This window comes from Telopea speciosissima, chromosome 1, assembly GCF_018873765.1.
Source record: "Telopea speciosissima isolate NSW1024214 ecotype Mountain lineage chromosome 1, Tspe_v1, whole genome shotgun sequence".
NCBI lineage: Eukaryota > Viridiplantae > Streptophyta > Magnoliopsida > Proteales > Proteaceae > Telopea > Telopea speciosissima.
The window spans coordinates 74711623-74735428 of NC_057916.1; the positions used below are offsets into that span (position 1 = coordinate 74711623).

At 40.7% G+C, this 23806-nt stretch overlaps 1 protein-coding gene and 1 non-coding gene across 4 annotated transcripts in view; one reads left to right on the top strand and one right to left on the bottom strand.

Annotated features, from left to right (window-relative positions):
- Positions 1 to 5810: 5810 nt before the first annotated feature.
- The window catches only part of LOC122647682, a 68966-nt gene continuing 50970 nt past the window's right edge, over positions 5811 to 23806 (bottom strand). For all 3 annotated transcript variants that reach the window (XM_043841057.1, XM_043841055.1, XM_043841048.1), the window contains 2 exons: positions 10650 to 10698; positions 5811 to 6420 (listed from right to left, as the gene is read on the bottom strand). The gene's annotated coding sequence lies outside the window, so the exon portion shown is untranslated. The remainder of the gene's footprint in view (positions 6421 to 10649; positions 10699 to 23806) is intronic.
- On the top strand, positions 22591 to 22697 carry LOC122649213. The gene has a single exon (XR_006331188.1). It is a non-coding gene; the product is annotated as a small nucleolar RNA R71 (small nucleolar RNA).

A 23806-nucleotide genomic window follows, 5' to 3' on the forward strand; every position in this document is an offset into this window, starting at 1 on the left:
TTGGGCCGCCCTGAGCCCGAACCGGACTTGGGCTGAGATACTCTAACCCTAAGGGCGGGTCAAGGTTGGAAATTTCTAGCCCTGAATCAGGATCAAGCCGGGCCAAGATTGAGGTCTCAGGCTAAGCAGTCCGGTCCAACCCTGTTTTAAGTTATACTATAAAATATATATATATATATATAAACTTTAAACATATTTTGTTAAATAATATATTATATATAAAGATACTAAGTGATATAATATATTTTATTATAATATTTTATATAAAATTGATAATTTTCTCCCCCACCTAGCCCAACCCATGCATCTATGCCTTCCCCTTCCCAAGTCCCCATAATAATCAGGGCCAAATAGGATCAGCCCGACCCGACCTGACCCTGAGGGCAGATCAGGATTGGATTTTTCAAGCCCTGATTCAGGGTCAGGCCAGGCCTGGGCCTAGCTATGGGACTCAGGGTTGGGATGGGGTGTTAAAGAGTCCAACCCATCTTGACCTTGTTGTAACCCTAACTGGTGTATGTATGATTATTGGGAGAGCGTTTTCTATGGAGGAGCGTAGAGGCCATGTACACGCGACAACCAATGAGAGTGCCCATTGGCATATCAGGGTAGGATTTCTGCCTTTCATTGGGGGCAGAGCGATCATTTCATCCCCTCTGCATCTGAGTGTGGCCCCTGTGTCGCCACAGAGAACTTTTCTCCATGATTATTGATTATAATACGGTGATCAAGGAGAGAATGTTCACGATAGGAACACTTGGACACGTGGCCATATTTGGCCACGTGTCAACGTGAGACACGGGAGCTGTTGGTATCTCTTGCGACAATACTCATAGCTCAATTTCAGTGGGAGTGGTTAAGGTGGCTTTTCCTCCCCTCTCTCTCTCTCTCTCTCTCTAAGATTACTTCTCTTTAATTCAGTTAAGACTTAGCTTTCATAACTAACGAACTGAATCATTGTTGTTATTTCATCTAATTACATTATTATTATAGCAATTAACATTGTTGTTACGTTAGAACAGAAACCAACCATAGTGTTCTTCTACCTTTCAATAATTACTTAGAAACATATTTAGGTTAAACCCTAAATCTTTAATTATATATATATATATTAGCAGTGTTTCTTAAATGACGGCAACACCGGATTAGTCCACGCATAACGGTATCTAAACCTTACCTAATGATTCTTTCATGTACTTTAATTTAGTCAATTTGATAACAAATGAGGATGGGTTTCGTGAGTTTTGCGCGACTAATCTCTGATTAGCTGGTTTTGATTGATTTGTCTTCTTTTCCTTTCCTCATGGTTTACTTTGGTTAATCAATCATTGCTTCAATTAATGATTTCTACTGCTATTCATTACTGTGAGATGTGTACATATATAATTATTAAAAAAAAAATTATTTCAACATGAGATTAGAGAACTATGGTTTAGATTAAAAGATTCTTAAGACATATTAATGATAAAAGTATCCAAATATGAGATTTTGATAATTATGGTTTAGGGTTTAGGGTTTAGAATCTTAGGACGTCCAACTAGCTAATAAGAGGGGTTCTTCATTCTACTACTATTTTATGTTACCACTTGATGTCACGTGCAACAAAACATGTGGGAGAATTTTTATAATGACCAATGAGAGGATGAAAATCTCATCACCTCGTGTATTAGAATGATTATTGATAAATTTTTATTTTTATTTTTATTTTTGTTGAGTGAATGGAAAATTAGATAAAGAAAAGAAAAAAATCCCGCAATCAAAGGGTAGTATAATACATCACAAAAAAGAAACAAGCCCGCAAACAATGGCAGCACACTACAAATCAAAAACACCCAAAATGAAATAAATCTCAAAAGTACGAAACAAGATCAAGGTGAATGAAAATAGTGTCAAGTTGGGCTATGGATGGGTGGCATCAAACCGGATAGAAAGATAAGATGCTACAATGTGCCTATTCCTTGAGGAATCAAAGCAAAGGGAAGGGGACTCGAATTTTGTTAACTTTTTAATGATTTGTAAACTTTTGTTTAAACTTTAAACTTTAATATGATGACTCTTGATTGAAAAATCTCCAAAACTCACTTAGCCCTCAGCATGTGGTCCAGGCATCATGGAAGATCTAGAGTTAAATTTTCCTGTAAAATAAGATTTTTATTGTTTATTTTAAAAATAAAATGCAAAAAGAAAAAAAGTAATGTTAAAATAGAGAGATTATATATAGAAGAATTTTTCATATACAATATCATTTGGATTGTAGTTGGAAAATCAGGTATTTCAACTTCACTCGTCTTTTTCAAAATCTTCTGAGTTGGGTGAGTCATGTTTCTTTTCTTATTTTTCTAATATCTGTCTTCCTTTTCTTCTCTTACTGAGGAGGGACTAGGGGGTAAGTTTGGTCCGCCTTGAGCCCGAATAGGGCATGGGCTAGATTTTTCAACTTTGAGGGTTGGTTACGGTTGAAATTTTCAGGCCCCGGGTCAGGGTCGGGCCAAGCCAACCCTGGGTTGAGGCCTTGGGTTGAGCCCGCCCAGCCCTGTGTTAGATAATGATTTTAGTTTTATAATTTTTGTTTAGAGTGTAATTGTCTATTTAACGAAAGTTTAACAAAAGTATGTAACATTTGAAGTTTGGGGTAAAATTGTAAGCTAATTTGTCACTAGAGGCTTTCATTTTCTATAGAATTGTGACGCAAAGCTGTATGTGTTCAAGATGTGATGCCGAGCATGTTTCTCTTTTTTTATTTATTTTTATTTTTTTAATCATAGAATCAGGGTCAATCAGGCCAATCTAGCCCAGCCTGGCTCGATCAAGGTCAATCACGGTTGGGCTGGGCTGGGTTGAGCCCGATATGGTTGGGCCTGGGCTGAGATAATTCAGTCCGACCTCAGGATCGGGTTAGGCTTAGGCTAAGCTAAGAGGACTCAGGATTGGACTGGGGTTTTAAAAACCCAACTTTATTCACCCCTAGGTAGAGAAATAGATATATAAATCAATCATCGTGTTATCATGATTTATGACTTAGTATATAAAATATTTCTTTTCTTTTCTTTTCATGTCTTGACAACAAACATAGGTAAGGGTGTTAATTTGGGACAAAAATGGGAACCATTTCAGAATCGACCCATTAAAATTTGGAATTGATACACATCCCATTATTGAATGGAACAATTTAGTGTTGATTTTAGAACGGATTATCAAATGAAATGCGAGAATTATAGGATGGATTTCCCAATGGGCCTAGAACTGAAAGACTAATAAAGAATCAATTAGAATCAGAATAGCTAGGACACCTTTAAGATGCATATTTACTTATGGTAACATATCGTTGCTTGGTAGCATGGCTCCTGCACCAATGCGGAGGCCAATGAGAGTATGCGCAGGGACATCAACATTGATGAGATTTTTAATTTCACAAAGGATGGGGAGGCAATTTTGCACTCTCCTGTGTCTGACACTCTGACCGCAAAGGCCATGCGACCAAGCAACATTCATTTTCCCTTATTTAGGATTGAGATTTTCTCAATGATAGTTCTGTAGGTGTATTCAAAATAGACATGTAACTCCTTTCTTATTGCCCCTTGTCTTATTCTTAAAAGTTCTTTAAGTTGACTTAAAAATGGTTTTCAAACTATTTTGAAAGTGACTTATCCTCATGTCATTCTCAATAGCTATTAGTGTATTACACCTTTTTTTTAATACGCATGTCAAATGACAAGCTTTTACCTTCATTGAAAGAAAAAATGTATTATACTAAGATGGCAAAAATATAAGATTATAAATTATTTGACATCTTAAGGGTGGTCAATAGAAAATCCCCTTTAAGATTAGTTAATACTTAATAGTTACAATTTATATAAGAGTTACGTTGTAATTACAAAGGAAAACTGATGGTTGTGTCCTTTCAAGTGCCTAGAATTATTAAGTGACTGGAATGTCATAATTACAAAGAAACACTTGTATTTGAGGATTTGAGACTTGGGAGTACCTAGAACCACTAAGGAACTAGGACAAGAACTGGTACCTGACCCGGACCATCTAGTTATTAAACTGGATCAGATCCTAGTTTTCACCCCATTTATTATACAAGACGATTCTGGGATTGGTCCCCCTTTGGAACAAAATCGGTAAGAAACTATCCCAATTGTCTAAAACCAGCCAAAAAAAGAAGAGCGTCCCAATGCAAGGTCAAGGAGGGGCAAATGTACACAACTTTACCCCCCGCTTCAGGTAGAGGTTGTTTCCTTGAACCTGCAACCTAACGGTTGCACTAATGCAACTTAATCATTGTGCCAAGACTCATCCACTAAATTTTTAAGCTTCGAAGGCTAGAAGAAAACCCAAATGGCAAGGTTAATTCAAGAACCTAAAACCCTAAACCACAAAAGCCAATGCATTCCCAAATCACATAACCAACGAACCATACATATTACACCCACTTTTCAGTTAAGGTTAGAAGAGCCACTAGATAGTGCACCAATTGGTTTCCTTTGTTTTTTTTTTATTTTTTATGGTAAAAAGCCAGTTGAGATACACTCCCATCTTCAAACAGACAGAAATCGGATAAAGGCCAATTTGTCCTCCTCACATAGGACAAGGCCCTCCTAGAGAGAGCATCAACAATAGTATTTCTAAGTCATTTGGTTCAACAAGTCACGAAGTTTGAGAAGAAATAGTGATTTGTGACTTAAAAGTTTCAGAGAAGGGAAGGGATAAATTCAACATCCAAACTAGTTATACATAACAGTAATCCCAATCCCAATTCAAAACCAAACTCAACTCGAATCAGATCTTGAACAATTAAAACCTTAACTCGTGGATAAAATTCCTAGCTCAACCCTGGCTGGAGGACAAACTGCCAACACCTGACCCCCAATGGAGAATGGGAAGATTTTTAATTTGTTAAAACTTGTGTTGCAGATCAAGTTCGAAGAAGGCCTCATTGGAACGCCACAGTTAACGGACTCCATTGAGACACCAGAAAGCGTTGGATGTTCTGGGGCAGAAGATTGACCTCAACAAACCCCCCCCCCCTTCTCTTTTAAAGGCCAGATCACCTCACTTCAAGACACGGCTTCATCTGTTGTGAAAAGCATCTCCAGTCAACCACCCTTGAAGATCCCCATCACCAGCAACAATGCCTAGTCATGGTAACTCACCACATATCTCGACAACGAACTATGCATCTCCAGGGGTGATGGTGGCAGTGTGTTTGTACTCATTAAGGAGGGCAGCTCCCTCTTGACCTCATAAACAAGGGTATAGCTGATTGTAAACAACCACACACTCTCCAGCCTTGTTAGGGGATTTTCACCCATTGTGAATGTGCTTGTGGTAAAGTGCAGTAGTATATTGTGAAAGTGAATAATGCTTGTTCCTTTACCAACAAAAAAACAAAAAAAAGAATACTGCTTGTTCTAAAATACCAGCTTGTAACTACACAACATTTACATTTCGTTTGAAGATTGTTTTAGATCTATACAATCCTGTTAGTAGGTATGATCATGCAGATCCATTTAAGTAGTTTCACAGAAACAAGATGAAATATTACTTACCCATAATACCTAACCTTTGATGCTAATGGCGGAAAATGAGTCTCTTTAATTCTTCAATCTCGACAGAGAAGCAACTGGGAGATGTCCTTAAGATACTCGAGAAAGCGTCTAAAATGGAGGAATAGGCTAGGAGCCAGGGTGTTCAAACAGATTTGAACCTCAAACACAAACAAGAGGACTTCGGGTACCCCAACCCCCCTTTCGGGTATTTTCCTCAGGGAAAGGTCCAAACAGATGGAAGGATCTACATGAAGGGGAAGAGGATGAATGGGCACCACTTTCATATGGGCAGATAATTATGGTTTCAAGCAAACACAGCAAGCATGATTCACAAACTGAAGAAAAAAATAAGTTAAAAGAATATACTAGCCAAATACACCACCAGGCAAAAATACACAGCAGTGAAAATACTCGATCATTTTAAGTATGTATGCCATTCATTACAAACTTCATCCCGAGTACAGACATTGATCCCTGTTGAACCGATAAGAGGTACTATTCAGTCCCACAGTCCTTAAAAGTGCCTTCCTATCAACCTAGTTCTTGCATGTTTGGCTTTAGTCAGCACAATCAGAAACAGTGACCTTTTCTTCATTTGGAAGTAAGATTATTAATTGATGAAGTTCACAACCGAACTCACGTTATTCCACCTAGTCAAAAGTCATTTTTAAGTCTGCCAGAATTGTATTTGGAAACCTCTTCTTCCATCTTTGGAAGTGAGATACTTCACTAATTGACGAAGTTGGCTGAACTTGTGTTATTGCACCAAGTGAATAGTCATTTTGTCATTCGGTCTGAATGGAATGCCAAAGTTACTGGTCTTTAAACATACATGAGAAACTAATGCCAGTACTTGCTACAACACGACCTGCAAATAGAAAGCAAGAAACATTACACTTCAATTACAGCTGAAACTAGAGATTCGATACGATTATGAAGAAATGTTGGCCGCAGACAAGAGGAGAATCATCATAAATTTCACATTTTTTTCTTAAAGATGATTTCCAAATTGATACACCCAAAATCACCCCAACCAATCAGAGATCGCCATGTGGCACGACCCAGAAAAGTGGGCCAAGACAGAGTCAGTGAAGCACCATCCACCAACACCCATGGGCATGGCCACCCTTGGGCGCCAACCCCTTGGACGAAGATCCCTTCTCCGAACACTTCATCCCCGGGCACGGCTTCCCCCAACACGTCATCCCCGGGCACAATCTCCCTCGAACACGGCAGTCACCACCAACAAGGCACAGATCGCATCACCAAGGACTCTAGGCCACCGCCTATCGAGTCAAGTAGTCCGAACGAACTCATGCACCAAAAACCTCATCTACCACGTAGATAGGTCTATCCATCAAGGATACCAAGTCAATCAAGGACACTATGTCTCTCAGGAAGACGACTCCCAGGTCTACCGTGACACCACGTCTCACGGGAAGATAACCTATCAAGGATGAGCCCTGCTACCCAGGGACTCTATCACCTACGGCAGACACTCTACATCAACTGGGACTCTCCACACCGCCATACACTACTATAAAAGGCAAGGTACACAGCCCCGTCAGGGGACATAAAAAAACTCATATTGAATACTACTATCCATCTGTTTGCTCAGAGAGATCAAACTTAGGCATCGGAGAGTCCTAGGCCGGAACCACACTGGTTCTCCTTTGTCACCCCAGGGTCTTTTGCAGGTTACGACACTCGAAGGACCGCTGAGCGATTTCTTGACGCAACAGATTGGCGCCGTCTGTGGGAACGACGCTAGCCACCACCTTTACTAGCTTGTTTCCATCACTGATCAATCATGGCACGCAGGAAGACCGTTCCCTCCACCAACAATGCCCCGAGGGAGGGGAATAGATCACCTCCTCCAGAGAGTTCACGTCGCAGGGTCAATGACCATGTCTCTCGTGAGGAGAAGATCCCAGAGAACCAAGGGGTGGGGGTGGACAACCTCAACCCTGAAGCAACCTTTAGGCAAGGACAGTAAAAAAATAAAAAAAATAAAAAAAAGAGTCATTTTGTCTCTGGTTTAGCTCTTCATCTCGCGTTTCACGTCTGGTTTGTCTCTGGTATCTTCCTTGCTTCAACCTTGTCTTCTGGTAAGATGTCATTCTGTAGGTAGTCGAGTATAGGGTCCATCCAGCTAGGCCCCTCCTCAATCTCATTAACTTGCTTTTTCCTTCTCTCTTTTCTCTCTCGTCTTCTTTTCCTCCCTACTATTTTTTCTCACTTAAGAGTCTGCGCCTTTTGGGCGCGGACCCTTGGCTGCAGTCTCTTCTTTTTTTTTTTTTTTTTTTTTTTTACTGTCCTTGCCTAAGGGGTTGATGCCCACCACTGAAACGCGAGATGAAGAGCTAAACCAGAGCAACGTTCTCCAAAAGCCAAGCAACCAACATGAAGAGAGGGATGCCAACCTGCAACCATCAATGCAGAACCAATAAAAAAAAAAATACAAATATTACGGCCAAGGGCCGTAGACGACGGGCCATGGACATAGGATTCGAGGTCGAGATCCAAGGACGAGGTTTGAGGTCCGAGGTGGAAGTTCGCGAGGAGTCGAGGTCAATGTTCGAGTAAAGATGTGTCTATGGCCAAAAACCAAGGGAGAGCAAATATTTTATATACCCGTGAAAATAGGCATGGACCAACGGAGACAGGCGCGGAATCGACTTGAACGAGCGTCACAGGCGTAGATCAAATCAAATGAGCGTCACAGGCGTAGATCAAATCAAATGGACGTCAAAGGACGCGGATCGGATCAGATGGACGTCACCAGGCGTCAATCGAATGGGCGTCCAAGGGCGCGGATGAGGATTGAATGGATGTCACCAGGCGTCGATCTAGGGGGCATCAACCGGCGCGGATCGAACGAGGACGCCATCAATGGGCGTCGACTCTTAAGAGAGAGAAAAAAAAAAAAAAAAAAGAGGAGAGCCAAGGATCCACACCCAAAAGGCATGGGCGTCGACCCTTGGAGAAAGAAGGGATACAAGAAAGAGACTATTGAAAAAAAAAAAAAAAGAAGGCAGCTAAGGGTCCACGCCCAAAAGACCATGGGCACGGACTCTTGAGTAAGCAAAAGTAAGAGAGAGAAAGGGGGCGCGGATTAAAGATAGTAATTGAAAAAAAAAAATATCAAAATACATTAGTGATCGCCGCCCAAAACTAAAAGAAAAAGAGAAAAAGTATGAAAGAGAAAAGAAGAGAAAAGGAAGAAAAGTAGGAGAGAGAAAAGAAAGGAAAGAAAAAAAAAGGGTTTTTGGCCGTGCCCAAGGGCCGCGGTAGAGCGGCGCCAACAGGCGCGGATCGACAGGCGCGATAGACCCCAACCCAGCTCAACAGGCGCGAATCGAATAGGCACAGGTCGAAACAGGCGTGGATCGAACAGGCGCGGACCGAGACCGCGGACGTGATCAAGATCAAGAGTAAGCAAGCCACTGGGAAGGCCAAGGGCTAATAGCCAAGAAAGGAAGAAACCAGACGAGAGCAAGGGAGACAGCTTCAAAACAAAAATGGAAAAGTTACTCTCTTGAACACTCCGTTCCAAGAGAGTAGGGGCAAATGATAAATCCAAAATCACCCCAACCAATCAGAGATCGCCACGTGGCACGACCTAGAAAAGTGGGCCAAGACAGAGTCAGTGAAGCACCATCCACCAACACCCATGGGCGCGGCCACCCTTGGGCGCCAACCCCCTTGGGCGCGGATCTCCTTGGGCGCCAACCCCTTGGACGGAGATCCCTTCTCCGAACACTTCATCCCCGGGCACGGCTTCCCCCAACACGTCATCCCCGGGCACAGTCTCCCTCGAACACGGCAGTCACCACCAACAAGGCACAGATCACATCACCAAGGACTCTACGCCACCGCCTATCGAGTCACGTAGTCCGAACGAACTCATGCACCAGAAACCTCATCTACCACGTAGATAGGTCTATCCATCAAGGATACCAAGTCAATCAAGGACACTACGTCTCTCAGGAAGACGACTCCCAGGTCTACTGTGACACAACGTCTCACAGGAAGATAACCTATCAAGGATGAGCCCTGCTACCCAGGGACTCTACCACCTACGGCAAACACTCTACATCAACTGGGACTCTCCACACCGCCATACACTACTATAAAAGGCAAGGTACACAGCCCCGTCAGGGAACATAAAAAAACTCATATTGAATACTACTATTCATCTGTTTGCTCAGAGAGATCTAACTTAGGCATCGGGGAGTCCTAGGCCGAAACCACACCGGTTCTCCTTTGTTACCACAGGGTCTTTTGCAGGTTACGGCACTCGAAGGACCGCTGAGCGATTTCTTGACGCAACACAAATCATACTTAGATTTATATATTCAAATGTTTAAACCCTAATAGACATTGTCCGTTAATTGTAAAGCACCTAAAAAAATCCAATATTAAACACCAGAGACCAATTGTTAAAAGTTTCACAAAATAAACTTCCCAAAAATAGTATGCAAACAGCAAGAGAGCAATGCTGTAATCATTTTCTCACTAAAGAAAAGAAGGATTCAGAGTTCCAAAGGAAAGCCCAATTTAATCCAAGCACATCCAGAGTCCTTTCTTCATTGCTTGGCATACAAACCATATCCATTTCCACAAGGAAGATTTGAAACACCCCAGATATAAACTGTGAGCTTAAATTCAATCAAATTTTATAGACATATTCAGGTACAGTGGTAGCAGAGAAACTACCCACACATCACGTAGAGAAGTCATCTTTTAGTTTAGCACAGATAGGAGTCATCTCCCTCTTTAGCTTAACTTGAATTTCATACAATAAACTGTTCAATCCAGGGCCCTTAAATCCCAGATCCTCTACCATGAACAACTGGGTAAGAATAGAACTAGCAAGTGATACACGATCTCATCAACCAGAAATTGGTGAAAGACTGAAATAATCATCAGCTTTTACCAGCAGGAAGTCACTGCTATCCTAATATTTTAGCATTAGGCAGGTTCAATAAGACAGTGACAGAATTCTCCTGTAGTTCTCTTGCAACTAGACATGATTATCATAAAATATACACACAATATGAATAAGAAATACAACTGGAGAACATCGTATCTTACAAGAATTGCTTGAGAATCCTTTCTTGCATATTCCACCAATGCTTGTTGCCTGCTAATGGAAATGAAAAGGGAAGTTCAGAACCTAGGCCCAAATGCCATTACAACAGGAAGCAAAGAATACATCAAAGTTTAAATTGAAACGCAGGTAAATAAACATATTGTTAAGTTATGGTTGTAATGCCGCAGTGGTATTATTGTCTGGCACTGCAGTAGATAGTGTTTTGGTTTATTTTGTAGTCTTAGTCCTATTAGCTAGTTACTTGTTTTATCTTGTAATGTTGTCGTTAGACTTCTATTACTGCAAGGACTGAAGGGTGTTGTAGTCCTTGCCGCATTGTACTTTGGTGATTATTTAATAACATGCGAGGAAGACTGCTATTTTCTTTTATTTTTTTCTAGCTGCAGTCTCTTCTGCATTCTTCAATTGGTTTGGTGTTCTAGTTCTGGTATTGTTTCATGGTATCAGAGCTCTGTTATGTCTCTCCACATCTCTTCTTCAATTTCTGGTGTGATAGTCTAAAGAGGATCTTCATCCTTGTTTGCAGCAACCTATGCTGCTATATTTAATTTATGAAGCCTTAGTTTGATTATATGGAAATAAACTAGGGCTTTCTTCCACCATTCTACATACAACAGTAATTCTGCGATGATTTCTACTTAAAAGGATTGAGTTCAGTCTCATTAGCTGCTGCCGGTACTCTGTTTTCTCTGGAATTTTTTGGCTGAAGTTTGATCTATCTACATCAGCACTTTTATCCAGCAGATCACTCCAATTTTTTAGTGCAATTTTGCCCCCTGGGTAAGGAAGTCTTGATCCTACTTTGAGGCCAATCCAAGCCTCTGGAGATTATCATCTCCACTTGCTGCCAGAACCCCTTTTTTCAGGGTGTTTTTGACTTATTAATATTCCTCAATTTAAATCAGTCTGTTGGATGGTGTTGAACTTTTGGGATTTAATTCTCCCATATGAAAGGCTCCTTAGCTGGTAATTTCAGATCAATAGGATCTGTTGATGGTCTGCAATTGGTAATCTCCCATTATTCTGCAATTTTGACTTCAGGTTTGAATATGGTTGTTTCTGGCTTATGGATCTTCAGTAAATACTAGTGATATTTAGGGGGTTCTATTCCCTATTGGTTTGCCATATTTCTCCAGATTTGGAGACTTACCTATTAGTATCTTTATTGCGTATTGGTTGCTGCCCAGAAGTGCTCTCCCTTCCCCTATTGAGTTTCCTTCATTGGCTGTCTTATCTGGTGTTTTACATCTGATCTCTATTGGTGCCATTCCTGCTGTGCATTATGGGCGATTCCAAATCTACCTCGGCCAATGTTAATGTCCAGATCACTACTATTAAACTCCATGGAGTTTGTAATTACCTATTATGGGCCTAGGCAGTCAAGGTTTATATTAACGTTATAGAGAGATGAAATATCTCAGATCTGAACCACCTTCCTCTAATTCCAAAAACTATGAAGAGTGGATGCGTGAGAATGACACCCTTTTCATATGGTTGTGAAACAGTATGGACCCTGTTATTGTAGCAAACATCATTTTCCATACCACTGCCAAAAGGGTTTGGGATGACTTAAAGGAAAGCTTCTCCCACGAGAAGAATATGTCCCGTGTTTATGATTTGTATGAGAAAATTTTAAATTTCAAATAGGGGGACAAATCTTTGAATGAGTACTTCAGCGCTTTTAAGGGTATGTATGAGGAGCTCGATATTCACCAACCACTTACTAGTGATATGGAACAATTTAAGATTCAACGAGCCAAGTTTCAAGCTGCATAGTTTATGGCCGGATCAAATTCTGATTATCAGTTTGTTAAGAGCCTTGCTGGGAAGAAGGTACCTTCCCTAAATGAGACTTTCTCCCATCTTCAGCGTATTGTTACTCCTTCTAGAACCGACATCTCTCCCTCTCCTAAGGAAGGTTAAACATTTTTTTGCTGGTCGTGACCTTGGATCTATCTTTTCTGAGAGAGGTCGTGGCTTCAAGGGAGGTCATGGTTGTGGTATAGATGGCCGCGGTACAGGTGGACAACTGACTGACTGATCTTCCTGACACTGTTCTTTTTGTGGCAAGACAAATCATACTGTTGACACGTGTTGGTCTAAACATGGTAAACCAGAATGGGATCACCAATTAGCCAATACCTCTGTGTCAGATGGTAATACTGAGGTGTCCCTTGGCGATACCACCCTTGCTGTAGATTTGGAGCTTCTACATCTGGTTCTCTGTCTCGAGATAACTACACTCAACTACTTAAATGTCTCCATAATCTTGAGTCATCCACTGCGACTTCCTCATCAACAGCCACTCTGGCTCACACAGGTACATCAGCATTTCTTACTACCACCTCTTCAACTCCTTGGATAATTGATTATAGTGCTTCTACCCATATAACTGGTAAGTCATAATTGTTTTCTTCTTTGTCTGAAGTTCATAATCCCTCTCCTGTAATTCTTGCTAATGGATCGTCAAACCATGTGACTGGTCATGGTACGGTTTCACCTACTTCATCCATGACTCTTTCCTCTGTCCTTTATGTACCACAATTACCTTTAAGTCTTCTATCTATCTGTCAGCTGACTAAATTCCTTAATTGCTGTCACATTCTACCCATCTTAGTGTGTTTTCTAGGACCTTCAAACAAGGAGTATGATCTGTGGCAGATTGAGCATTGTTTGAGTTAAAATAAAACCGCAAGCGTACGGGTCAATCGTAGCTACAGGTCGAACACGAGGAGATATACGCCACCCTATTTAACTAGCTTAAAAGTAATGCAAAGTGAACCAAATTAAAGTGTTAAATTAAACTAATTAAACTAACGAAAATCAATACATCCTAACTCATAAGCATCTAACAAAATTAAGGGATTAAATCGGCGTCCTAACACATGAGCATCTAACCTATCAAACTAAAGCGAATTGAAAGGAATAAAAATACAGCCACACATACTAACCATATAAAAAGAAATAAGGGAATAAAAATGCATCCATAAACCACAACCATATAAAATTAAAATAAAAGAAATAGAGGGGGAAGAAGAAGAAGAGAGAGAGAGATAGAGGAGATGGAGAATGAGATTGAGAGTTTAGATAGTAAAACCTGGATGTGCTTGCATGAATATAATTGAAAAGCTTGAATACTTGCATAAACTTAACATGGCCTCCTCTTCTAAATCTTCAAGTCTTGTCATCAACTTAAGAACTTAGACTAGAAGGCTTAAAACCTAAACTAGAATTAAGAAATTACAACCCAATTGAAGACTTAAATTGAAATTAAAGCATAAATTAAACCTATTATAACCATTAACTAAAAATCATAAAAGCGAACTAGAACTTAGAAAAGCCAAAAATCACAAATCAGAAGGAGAAGAAGAGAAGAAATTTCACTAAGTGAATGAGCAATTTTTACAAGAGAGGTAGGGGGTATTTATAGGTGGAAGAGAGGAGAAGAGAGAAGATGGAAGTGTAGGAGAAATATTCCCTAAGAAAAGAGAATATTCTCTTCTCTTTCCTCTTTTACAATGCCTTGAATCCTAAGAAAAAAAAGAGAAAAAAAAAAAGAAAGAAGAAGAAGAGAAGATTGTTTACATAAACCTTCTATTTCTAGAAAAATAAACTTCCAATTCTAACAAGTGCTTCCTTTTCTTTGTAGATATCTTCTCCAAGCAATAAAATCAAAGCATCTTTGATTTTTCAACCTTCCATAGATGAGAAAATATAAATCTATCCCAAGTAGAATTCCAGAAGTGCCCTTGAGAAGTTGGAGGAGAGAGAGAGAGTAAGGGTGATGACTAGGATTCCTTTAAGAATAAATAAAATACCCATTCTGTCCTTCAAAAAACGTGGAGCATGGGGTGCTTATATAGGCCTCACCATTGTGTTCCTTGCGAAAAATCACCCAAAATAGACCCAAATTTCATCCAATTCGGAGTTGGGGAGCCCAAGATATCTCAAGTTGAAGTTGGACTGTCCAGAGCCTTCCAAATGGAATCTTTCGGGTACAGTAAAGTAACTTCTGACAATTGCATTAAGGCCCCTGAAATCCGAACTTCCACTTTACTTTATCCCCATCCGACTGTTAATAATTATAAATAAACCCCTACAGACCACTTTCGCGCGTCGTTACGAAAATGGCCATAACTTCTTCGTTTCAACTCGGAATCAAGTGCCGTTTGAACCGTTGCGAAGCTGACTCGATGGACTAAGCATCCATACTATTAACACCTCTAAAAAGCTTAAAAACATCTCCTTAGCATCATCTCCTCCATTTTCACAATAATTCACCTAAATCCTGAAAAGCACAAGAAAGCACCGAGTAACTCTGTCCAATGTGGTAAAATGTATGCTTTATGCCCTAAGATTTCACACATAAATGTGTTCATCAAGCATGATGGACTATACTATCTGAATCATGTTGGACCCTTTACTGTCGCTACTACTATTTCTGGTGGCCTTTTCCCCATTCAGTGGCACTTTCGGTTGGGGCATCTATCATTATCAAAACTTCAGCGCATGATTCCTAGTTACAAGTCTGTGTCTCACCTTGAGTGTAAAGAGTGTGAACTTGGGAAGCATCATCGGTAATCTTTTTCCTTCTTGCAGTTTGTCTAGAAGTCCATCTTTATTTTCTTTAGTACACTCTGATATTTGGGATCTGTGTCGTGACAAAAATCGGTTAAGTTTTTCTTATTTTGTTACATTTGTGGACGATCACTCTCGTCTGACATGGTTGTATTTGTTGAGAGATTGTTCAAAATTCCTATCTGTTTTTAAATATTTTTATAATGAAATTAAGACTTAGTTTGGTGCTTCTATTAGAGTTTTTAGATCTGATAATGCACTTGAATAGAGACAGCGTAAAATATCTAATTTATGTTCTACTCATGGTATGATTCATCAAACAAGTTGCTCTTATACACCACAACAAAATGGGGTAGCTGAACTATTAAAAACAAACATTTACTAAAGATTGCACGGTCTCTCATGATTCATATGCATGTTCCCAAACATTTTGTGTGATATTGTTCTCAATGCTTATTATTTGATTAAACCGCATGCCCTCTTCTGACCTAGATAATAGTTCACCTTTTTCTATTTTGTTTCCACAATCTCCCTTATTTCCTTGTCGCCTCAAGTTTTTAGATGTGCGTGTTTTATTCATAATTTGGAACCTCAAGTTGATAAGTTGTCCCTCAGGGCTGTCAAGTGTGTCAAGTGTGTTTGTCTCGGTTATTCTAGAACTCAGAAAGGGTACAAGTGTTATAATCCTATAACTCACCGGTAGTTTATCCTATAGTACACTGAAATCTTTGTCAAGCGCGTACTCATTGCGTATCTATTCGATGTAAACTGCATATGCTGAAAATGTGTTGAGAGTTGGAACTTTTCGGCTCAATGCATCAGCCACTGTGTTCTCCTTCCCAGCCTTGTATTTCAATGCAAATATGAACTCCTGTAAATAAGCTACCCATTTGGCATGTCTATTGCTAATCGACTTCTAAGAGTGAAGGTGCAGTTGGAAGTTAAGGACAGCAAGGGAACAAGGGAAAGATGAAGGTAGGAGGTTGAAGAAGCAGAAGGAGAGAAGAAGAGAAGAAGAGAAAATGGTGCAATGTTGTGTAGTAGAGAAATTATCTCCACCACACCTATATTACTTCACTAACGAGATTGAACAAATTACATACACCTCCCTAGGGAGGTAAAAGGTAAAAACAGAAAATTACAATATAAGGCAACTAGTAAACTAACTAGTTCCTAAATTACCCTTACAGCATATAAGCTCTAACACTCCCCCTCAAGCTGGAGATTAAATATCATGCATTCCCAGCTTGCATCATAGGGTACCAAACTGAAGAGAAGAAAGCCCTTTGGTAAAGGTGTCCGCCAATCAATCCCCAGTCTTCACAAAAGGGGGTGCAAATGCAGCCAGAGTCTATTTTCTCCTTGATGAAATGCCGGTCCACTTCAATGTGTTTTGTTCTATCGTGTTGTACCGGATTGTGAGCAATGCTTATAGCAGCCTTGTTATCACAATAGAGCCGCATAAGGTCATTAGTATCAAACCCCAACTCTTGAACCAATTGCTTCAGCCAAATAAGTTCACAAAATCTATGTGTCATTGCCCTAAATTTTGCCTCTGCACTAGATCTAGCTACAATGGGTTGTTTCTTGCTTCTCCATATGACCAAATTACCACCTACAAATGTGTAATAACCAGAAGTAGATTTTCTGTCTGAGACAGATCCAGCCCAATCAGCATCAATAAAGCCCTCTATCCTCAGGTGATCATGTCTGGCATACAATAGTCCTTTCCCTGGGGAGGGCTTCAATTATCTAAGGATGCAGTATACAACATCCTACTGTTCTCTGAATGACATGGTGGAGCATACACCAGACACCCAAATACTTGGTAGCTTCGCTTTTTGCATATATCCATAAAGACATTGAGACATTGATGCAAGAGTGTTTTTTTTTTTTTTTTTTTTTCCTTCCAAGGAATTTCGATCAAGTCACCCTGCTTCATGAGGCACAGTGCCCTGTCTAGTCCCAAGGAATTCCACTTTTCTTTCTGTTTCTCTCTCTCTTTTTTTTTCTTTTTTCTTTTTTTTTTTTTCATTCACTTTCACTTTCATACCTTGCCACAAACAAATTGGTCTCAACTACTAGCCAAAAGATCAAAGGGGTCCATAAACACATAGAGGAATCTAACCATCACATGAAGTAGCACTCATATTTTCAAACTCAATCCCCATCACCGGATACAAACCAACTACCATCCTTGAAAAGGAATTTTTTTATTATTTCGCATGCTAGGGCACCTAATTCTCTCTCACTCTCGCTTTGTAAATCGAAGAGACTTATGTACATAACCAAAAACTATCGCCATAATCAAAATTCACAATTAAAGTCCAACACACACCCCCACACTTAATTCATGCAGTGTCCTCCAATGCATGCAGAAAAAAATAAGGACAAGGGAGGGGATACATACCAGGATATCAGGGGTCAAGGTAAAGAGGCTCATGGAGATCCATGACCTCTTCTTCAACTGGAGTAGGCATCTCTATATACGGCTTCAATCTTTGGCCATTGACCTTGAACGTAGCTCCTGTACTTGGATTGAGGACTTCAACAGCCCCATGAGGATAAACTTTTTTGAATAATATAGGGGCCATCCCATCTAGAACGCAGCTTACCTGGAAAGATATGCAAACGAGAATTGTACAATAGAACTTTCTGGCCTACCTCAAAAGATTTTCTCAAAATGTGCCTATCATGGAAAGCCTTGGTTTTTTCTTTGTAAATCCGGGCATTCTCATATGCCTCATTCCTAAGCTCTTCCAACTCAGATAGTTGGAGTTTCCTATGGGCACCTGCAGTGGGTAAGTCAAAGTTAAGCTTCTTGATAGCCCAAAAGGCCTTGTGCTCAATCTCTACAGGTAAGTGACATGCCTTTCCATACACCAGACGGTACGGAGATTGACCAAGATTGGTCTTGAAGGCTGTCCTATGGGCCCACAACGCATCTACCAACCGGTTAGACCAATCCTTGCGGTTCGGGTTGATGGTTTTCTCAAGAATGTGCTTAATCTGCCTATTTAAAACCTCAACCTGGCCATTGGCTTGGGGATGATAGGGCGTGGCCAACTTATGGACGACACCATACTTTCTCATGAGGGCCTCAAAAGGCCGATTACAAAAATGCTTGCCCCGATCACTAATGATAGCCCGGGGAGTACCAAAACGGGAGAAGATGTTTTCCTTCAAAAATTTCACAACCACCTTGTGGTCATTGGTCTTACAAGCAACTGCCTCAATCCATTTGGACACATAGTCCACAGCAAGTAATATGTACAGGTTACCAAAAGAGTTAGGGAAAGGCCCCATGAAATCAATACCCTATACATCAAACACCTCAACCACCAGAATTGGGTTGAGGGGCATCATATTTCTCTTAGTAAGACGCCCTAAGGATTGGCATGAAGAACATGCCCTGCAATAAGTAAAAGCGTCTTTAAACAGACTAGGCCAATAAAATCCACATTGTAAAACTTTGGCCGCAGTCTTATTAGGCCCAAAATGCCCTCCACAAGCCTGATCATGGCAAAAAGATAAGACAGATTGTTGCTCATGATCAGGGACACATCTCCGAATTACTTGATCCGGGCAGGTCTTAAAAAGATAAGGATCATCCCAAAAGAAATACTTAACTTGTGAAAAGAAACGATTCTTATCTTGGGTGGACCAATGTGCAGGTGTCACACCCGTAACCAGATAATTAACAATATCAGCAAACCAAGGTTCACTAGACACTGCCATCAGATACTCATCAGGAAAATTCTCGTTGACTGGAGAATCAACAGTCAAGGAATTAGGTAGCCGAGATAGATGGTCTGCAACCAAATTTTCACCCCCTTTCTTATCCCTAATTTCAAGATCAAATTCTTGTAACAAAAGAACCCACCTAATGAGGCGAGCCTTGGCATCTTTCTTCTGCACAAGATATTTGATAGCTGCATGGTCAGTATAAATAATCACATGTGATCCAACCAAGTAGGGCCTAAACTTCTCTAAAGCAAACACACAATGACTAAAAATTCTTTCTCGGTGGTGGTATAATTAAGGTGCATCATTAAGAGTCCTACTTGCATAATAAATCACATGGGGCAATTTGTTGATTCTTTGCCCAAGAACAGCCCCTATAGCAAAATCGAGGCATCACACATAAGCTCAAATGAAACTGTCCAAGTTGGAGCTTGAATAATGGGGGCTGAGGTCAAAGCTCTTTTCAATTGCTCAAAACTATCATGACACTCAGAAGAGAAATCAAATGGGCAGTCCTTTGCCAAAAGAGAGGTGAGAGGTTTAGCTATCTGGCTAAAATCCTTGATGAATCTTTTATAAAAACCTGCATGGCCAAGAAAAGATCGAATGTCCTTCACACTCTTGGGTGGTGGTAAATTGGCTATAAGGTCCACCTTAGATCTATCAACCTTGATCCCTTCTTTGGACACAATGTGACCAAGAACTATGCCTTGCTTCACCATGAAGTGACACTTCTCCCAATTCAGGACCAAGTTTTTTTCTATGCATCTTTTAAGAACCAAAGAGAGATGATGCAAGCAATTAGAAAAAGTAGAGCCGTGAATAGAAAAATCATCCATAAACACCTCTAGAAAGTGCTCTACCATATCAGAAAAGATACTCATCATGCACCTTTGGAATGTAGCAGGGGCATTGCAAAGCCCAAAAGGCATACGTCGGTAAGCAAAGGTTCCATAAGGGCATGTGAAAGTAGTCTTGTGTTGGTCCTCTAGGGCAATAGGAATTTGGTTATAGCCTGCATAACCATCAAGAAAACAATAATATTCATGGCCAGCTAGTCTCTCTAACATCTGATCAATAAAAGGCAAGGGGAAGTGGTCCTTCTAAGTTGCCGCATTCAATTTCCTATAGTCAATGCACACTCTCCATCCCGTTTGGATACGGGTTGGAATCAACTCATTATTGGCATTCTCAACTACAGTGACTCCTCCTTTCTTAGGCACAACCTGCACAGGACTCACCCATTGGCTATCAGAAATAGGATAAATAATGCCATGATCCAAGCATTTTAGGATCTCTTTCTTAATTGCCTCTTTCATCACAGGATTAGCCCTCCTTTGGAGTTCCCTAGAAGGTTTGGAACTCTCCATTAAATGTATATGGTGTTGAACAATGGAGGGGCTAATACCTTTGATGTCAGACATGGTCCAACCTATGGCTTCTTTATGGTCCTTTAGAAGCTTAATCAACTCTTCTTCCTGAATAGAAGTCAAATCAGAAGCAATAATAATAGGAAGAGTATGATCATGTCCTAAGAAGGCATACTTGAGGTTGGAGGGCAATGCCTTCAACTCTAATGTGGGGGGCTCAATAATAGAGGGTTTGGGAATGGAAGTGGATAGGGGTCCAAGGGGCTCCAAAGGTGGTTGGATGCTCCAAACCTCAGATAAGGGAGTATCATCAACACCCTCCAATTCCTGCATACATTCTTGAAATCTCGAATCAAAATCAATCTCAAAGAACGTATCAATATCATCGGGAAATCCTTGAAGCATATGTACCTCTTCAACCATGTCAGGCTGCTTGCCCAACCTAAACACATTGATGTCAACAGAAGTATTGCCAAAAGATAATTTCATGAGACCATTCCTACAATTGATTAAAGCATTACTGGTAGCTAGGAATGGTCTACCCAATATGATTGGGATTTGGTCCTTGAAGTTGGCAGTGGGTTGGGTATCTAAAACAATAAAATCCACAGGAAAAATAAATTCTCCAACCTTCAACAGGACATCCTCAATCATTCCCTTAGGAACTTTAACCGACCGATCTGCAAGTTGAAGAGTAATTTTGGTCGGTTTCAGTTCTCCCAATCCCAGTTGTTGGTAGACATGAAAGGGTAAGAGGTTCACACTTGCACCAAGGTCCAATAAGGCATGATCAATAGTAGTATAGCCTATAGTGCAAGAGATGGTGGGGCTTCCAGGATCCTTATGCTTGGCTGCTACTGGCTGTGAAATTAGAGAATTAATGTTAGCAACCAAGAATGCCTTTTTGGGCACATTGGTGGTCCGCTTTTGGGTGCATAAGTCTTTGAGGACTTTAGCAAAAGCGGGGATCTGGGCAATAGCATCCAACAAGGGGATATTCACCTGAACCTGTTTGAACACATCCAATATCTTTTCCACAGAAGGAGACTTCTTGCTAACCAACCTATTTGGGAAAGGGACAGGTGGGGTATAAATTCTTTCAGGGTTGGTCTTTTTAACTTCCTCAACAGAATCCTCTTTGGTTTTCTCAACCAAATCATCTGGTATATCTTTAGGTTCATCCGACGAACCTGGAACAGTAGGCACTTCAATGGCCTCTTCAGAAGGGGGAGAGTCAACAGGAGTATGAGATGATAAAGACTGAGGTGCACTAGCCTGTTGATACTCACGGCCACTCCTTAAAGCATAAACAACATTTACCTATCTGGAGGGCCCCTGGTGCTGTTGGCCTTGTGCAACATTGGTTGGAGGAGCTTGGGTACCTTGCTGAATATGAACCTGATGCCTAGGATTTGGCTCAGGCTGGCTAGGTAACTTCCCTGTTTCCCTCTCATGCAGGATTGTGACAAGCTGGGTGAGTTGCTTTTCCATGTTATTGTGGCTTGTCAGGAGAAGAGCTATCTTGTTGTCCATCTCATTCAGTCTTGTTGCCTCTCCTATATTGGTAAACCCTGGGGGTTGTTGATAAGGTGCAAGGAGAGGAGGCCTAGCAGAATTAATAGAAGGTCCTGTATGAGGACGAGGGGGAAAGGGGTTAGGAGACATTCCTTGGCTTTGTGGTGCATAGTTGGGCCTTTGGGCACCAACCTGGCCTTGATGGATAAAGTTGGATGGGCCTGCTTGGTTCCCTTGATTCCATGAGAAATTGGGGTGATTTCTCCATCCTGGATTGTAAGTATTGCTATATGGGTTATTTTGGTAGAGAGCACTTACATTCTCAGTGCTGGAATTACCCACTAAGGTGTTGGAGCATTCCTCAGAAAGGTGTCCAGGGGTTTGGCACCAACTGCATACCGACACATGATTGACCTGGTTGACCAGATTAACTGGTATAGACTCTTTAAGAACTATGGACTCCAACCGTTTTATGAGGCTGTCAAGTTTGGCCTCCTTGGCTGGCATACCCTCAATGAGATACCCCTTAGTGGCCCTTTCAGCCTCTTGGGAAGATTCCCATTCCCTAGTCTTATCAGCCAAGTTGGTTAAGAATGTCCATGCATCATTTTCCTCAGAAAAAGAAGTAAAGCATGTTGGACACATAGACTCTACAAGTTGCTTGGTCTGATAATCAATACCTTCATAAATAATTTGGCATAGCTGCCACAAGTCAAAACCATGGTGAGGGCATTCTAAGAGGAGGTCCTTGAATCTTTCCATGTATTTAGAAAATGACTCATGTGGTTTTTGCCTGAACTGGAGGATGTCACTTTTAAGCTTATTGGTCTTGTGAAGAGGGAAGAATTTTCTCAAAAAGACAATGGTGAACTCATCCCATGTATTAATGGAGTTTGTTGGCAGTCCATAGAGCCACTTCTTGGCCTGGTCTTTCAGGGCAAATGGTATAAACCTAAGCCTAACTGCATCATCAGTCAAATTCTGGACCTTAATTAGAACACAGACCTCCTCAAATTCCCTAAGGAAGAGATACGCATCCTCATTAGCCATCCCATGGAACTGGGGTAGCATGCTGATGAAGTTGGTCTTGAGTTCATAGTTATTCCCTATAACAACAGGCAGACTAATGCATGAGGGTTGTGCGGCCCTGGTGGGGTAAAACCTATCCTTAAGAGTCTTGGGTTGTTGGTCACCCATGGTCAAAGGTGGTAGAGAAGGTGGTCTTCTAATAAGACGATTACTTGAATCACGAGTCCACACCTTAGCCACCCAAACAGATATGAGGTCTCCTTTAGAAAAATTAAAGAAAAATAAAACACTTAAAAAAAAAAACTAGAAACAAGAGGGAGCCCAAGGTAAATAGTGCATCTCTATCCCTCAAAAAGCGAAACAATGGTTCAAAAGCTGTAAGGATGCCATATAGGTTGACAGCAAGGGAACCCGTATAGTCTTCTATAGCCACCTACGTGCGACTCCAATATGGATTTTGATGTAGAATGGAGGTCTACTATACGTTTATGTTTCCAACACTCTCACTATGTCGCTTTCCTGTTATCAAGAGTGGTCACCTCCAAAGATAAGTCACATGTCAATCCACCCAACCAAGTTAAGATGTAGCGTCATAGGTAACTTAATCCTATGAGGGACACCAAAAGATGGAGGGTTGAAGCATATGAAGGACTTTAGATAAAAATCAGATAAATAAAATGAACAGTAATCTCCCCGGCAACGGCGCCAAAAACTTGTTTGAGTTAAAATTAAACCGCAAGCATACGGGTCAATCGTAACTACGGGTCGAACACGAGGAGATATACGCCACTCTATTTAACTAGCTTAGAAGTAATGCAAAGTGAACCAAATTAAAGTGTTAAATTAAACTAATTAAACTAACGAAAATCAATACATCCTAACTCATAAGCATCTAACAAAAT